Raw genomic sequence first — 4,025 nt, 5'->3', positions numbered from 1 at the left:
AACACTTAAATAGCTTCTTCAAAGAAGGTATAGATATCCAATAGATATATGAAAAGATGTTCCAAATCATTGATCCATAAGGAAACATAAAGCAAAATCATGATGTCACTGGATCCCTATTGTAATGGCTTAATTTGAAAAAAAAAAAAAAAAACAAAAAAACAAAGAAGAAGAAGAAGAAAAAGAAGAAAGAAGAAAAAAACTGATTATATCAAGTGTTGGCAAGGATTTGGAGGGACTGAAAGACTTATACACTGTTGGTGAAAATGTAAAAGGGCTTTTTTGTGCTTGCAGTGGTAGTGGTGGCAGCAGATGCACCCTCTACATGCAGAACATTGCCTGTGAGTTCGTGGACCAGTACCTGCCTGGAAATGTACTGCCAACAACCACATCATGGTCACCAAGGACCACAGGTCCATCCAGATGAATGTGGCTGAGGTTGACAAGGTGACAGGCAGTTTCAATAGCCAGGTTAAAACCAATGCTATCTTTGGGGCCATTTGCTGGATGGGGGAGTCAAATGACTCCATCCTCTGACTAGCAAAGGTCATGGGCAGCATTTCAAAGAACTTCTGACTGGAGAGGATCATGGATGTGGGATATTTGTCAAGAATAAATAGCACCCACTCCCCCCAAAAAGAAAGAAAATGTAAATGGCACATCCACTTCGGAAAACTGGTTGTTTTTGTGTTTACCATTTAATACAGCCATTCCACTCCTAGGTATTTTTCCAAGAGAAATAAAAGCTTATCTGTGTATATAAAGACAAGTACAGAAATGTTCTTAGCAACTTTATTTGTAATAGTCATAAATAAGGAACGCTCCAATAATAGGTAAGTAGATAAAAAAATTATAGTGCAGTCATACAACTGAATGCTACCCAGCAATAAAAACATAAATAAGATACATATGTAACATAATCCCTTCTTTATTATGCTGAATGAAAGAAACCACCATAGAAGAGGGTATACTTGGGGCACCAGGATAGCTCAGGGGGTTAAGTGTCTGCTTTCCACTTGGGTCATAATCTTTTGTTTTTAAGCTTTTACTCATTTATTTGACAGAGAGAGAAATCACAAGTAGGCAGAGAGAGGAGGGAAGCAGGCTCCCCGCTGAGCAGAGAGCCCAATGTGGGCCTCAATCCCAGGACCCTGGGATCATGACCTGAGCCAAAGGCAGAGGCTTAACCCACTGAGCCACCCAGATGCCCCACTTGGGTCATAATCTTGGGGTCATGGGACTGAGATGGGCAGAGTTGGCCTCCCTGCTCAGCTGGGAGTCTGCTTCTCCCTCTGCTCCTCCCTACACCACTCATGTTCTCTCTCTCTCTTAAATAAATAAATACATACATAAGATCTTTAAAAAATAGTATATACTTGGGGTGCCTGGGTGGCTCAGTTGGTTAAGCGACTGCCTTCAGCTCGGGTCATGATCCCAGGGTCCTGGGATTGAGCCCCGCATCGGGCTCCCTGCTCAGTGGGGAGCCTGCTTCTCCCTCTCCCTCTGCTGCTCTGCCTGCTTGTGTCCCTTGCTTTCTCTATCAAATAAATAAATAAAATCTTAAAAAAAAATAGTATATACTTAATTTTATTTACATAAAACTTAAACTAAAAAATGCAAAGTAATATATTCTGATGTATTTTGCATATAATATGCTGCATTTTGTTTTAGAAAGTTAATTATATTTTAAAGTTATTAAAATAAGTAAAAAACATATATTTTAACTTTAACTTCATTTTTAGCATTATCAGAGCTCCACATATCTTTGTCTAAATCCAAATTTTGTCTGGTATCATAATCCTTTTTTCCATAAAACTTCTTTAACATTTATTTTAGTTAAAGTGTGCAGGTAATATAGTCTCTCAGCTTTCATTTGTTTACCTAATTCTGAATTTCAACTTAGTTCTGAAAGATATTCTTTCTGGGAAAAATATTCTAAGTTGAATTTTCCTTTTTATTTCATTACTCAAAGGATGACTCTCCAACATCCTCTAGCTTACACTGTCTCTATTGGTGACTCTTAACGTATTTTATAATTTTATGCCTATGTACATAACATGGGTTTTTTTTCAATGATTGCCTTTAAAATTTCTTTGTTTGATTTTCAAAAGTTTGTCTTTGCTGTGTCTGGAGGTATCATTTGAATTTGTGTGTTTGTGTATGTGTGTCTATGTTGGTTTTTAACCTATTTTGGATTCACTGTGTTTCTAGGATATATTGTTTAATATCTTTAATTTTGTTTTTGAAAATTTCTTGACATTTTCTTTAAAAATTTACACTTTTCCTTTCTTCCTGGGATTCCAATTAGATTTTAAACATTATGTTTTCCTTAGCTTCTTGTTATGTTGACTGCCTTGTCTCTTAAAAAACTGTTGTTGTTGTTGTTGTTGTTGTTGTTTGTTTGCTTGCTTCTTTGTTTTCTTCTCCTTCTCTTGGCATTGTGTCCTTTTTCATTGAAAACCTTTTCATTCTAGAAAACCTATGTAGCAAACATATATGGAATACTAAATTAATCAAGTATACCTGAGTTGTGTTTAAGTTTTCTACTCACTCTGGTTGCTTTCAGGACAACAGTTTCTCTTAATCAACCCTTGTATGTGGAGGGAGATAAGAGGATATTTCACAGCCTTAGTTCAAGTGCTAAGACTGGTTGTCTAAAACTGAGTCTACATAATTTCATGAAATATTTGGCCAATATTATTTTCCATTTCACACAGAACAAATTCCTACTTAAGGGAATAATCTTCAGTCATAGTCTCTTCTGAAATCCTTAACCATAATGATGCATACATATGTTGGCTAGTAGACTGAATCATGAGGGATGGATTTATCTATATAGGTTGGATAGAATAGCTAGGTGTTAAATTTTTATTTGGCAAATGACATTTAGAACACTAAGAGAATCCTTTTGCAAGTGGTACTATGAAAATGTGGTGAAATGAAAATAATGTACTAACTCTTTACCATGAAGTACAACGTGGGGATCCTAGGTTGTTCAATTGGTTAATCATCCAACTCTTGATTTCTGCTCAGGTCATGATCTCAGGGTTGTGACAGTGAGCCCTGCATTCAGCTCTGTACTCAGTGAGAGTCTGCTTGAAGATTTACTCTCTCCCTATCCTTCTGCCCTTCCCCCTACCTCTCTCTTTCAAATAAATAGATAAATCTCTTTTTAAAAAGGAATACAATGTAACAAAATTAAACAAACTAGTCAGTTTCCTATATAGTTCTTAACATTAGGATAAAGTAAAATTTTACAGATAGCATTCAAGTGGTAGAAACATATTCAAAGTTAACTATGTTCTGTGTAGATCTGAATGAATTTGTATCTTAGCCAACTATTTTGTGTATTTGAAGATATAATTTAATCCTTCAAAATAATAATAATTTTAGTTCTTTTTTGATTTTAGCATCCCCCTGTTAATATGAAACACTTTAATTGATCATGGGGGAATAGCCTTTCTTAAAATGCCTCAGAAATAATAACTTAAATGCAACTTTTATTATTGGTCATCCTACTCTATCAGAAAACTAAAAATAGATCTGGAGAGATAAGAAGATGGCAGTGGAGTAGGAGGACCCTAGGCTCACCTCATCCCGTGAATCCAACTAGATAACTATTGAATCAGCCTAAATACCCCAGAAATTGACCTGAAGACTGAGAGAACAATATCCAAAACTAATGGAAGAGAATAGGCCACACTGAAGAATGTGGGAAGGGTGGACACATGGTGTAGGGGAGAAACAGATCCTGCCTGCTGCAGAGGGGAAGGGACCATGGTGGTGGAAAAGGGCAAGCAAGACAGGAACTTGGGGAGAGGAACTTGGGGAACAGGAGAATGCCTTAAGCATTGGCTTAGAGAATGGGAGGGGCTGAATTTCCTTAATTCTTAAAGACACTTAAAAATTCTTCTTAACATTTAAAAACACTTAAAAGCCTGGAGTTTTAAATGTCAGTGGGCTTAGCTGGGGTAGACCCCAGAGGGTACAGTGTTGCTCTTGGAAAGGAAGAATACAAACAACAT

General features: G+C 36.6%; 1 pseudogene across 1 annotated transcript; it reads left to right on the top strand.

Annotated features, from left to right (window-relative positions):
* Positions 1-325: 325 nt before the first annotated feature.
* On the top strand, positions 326-576 carry LOC308339676 (small ribosomal subunit protein eS21-like; annotated as a pseudogene). The gene has a single exon. The product of its transcript is annotated as a small ribosomal subunit protein eS21-like (transcript).
* Positions 577-4,025: the final 3,449 nt, after the last annotated feature.

Source organism: Martes martes (assembly GCF_963455335.1).
Source record: "Martes martes genome assembly, chromosome: 3".
Classification (NCBI taxonomy): Eukaryota; Metazoa; Chordata; class Mammalia; order Carnivora; family Mustelidae; genus Martes; species Martes martes.
Note: the sequence above shows the minus strand (reverse complement) of the source record. Positions and strands in the feature narration are given on the sequence as shown.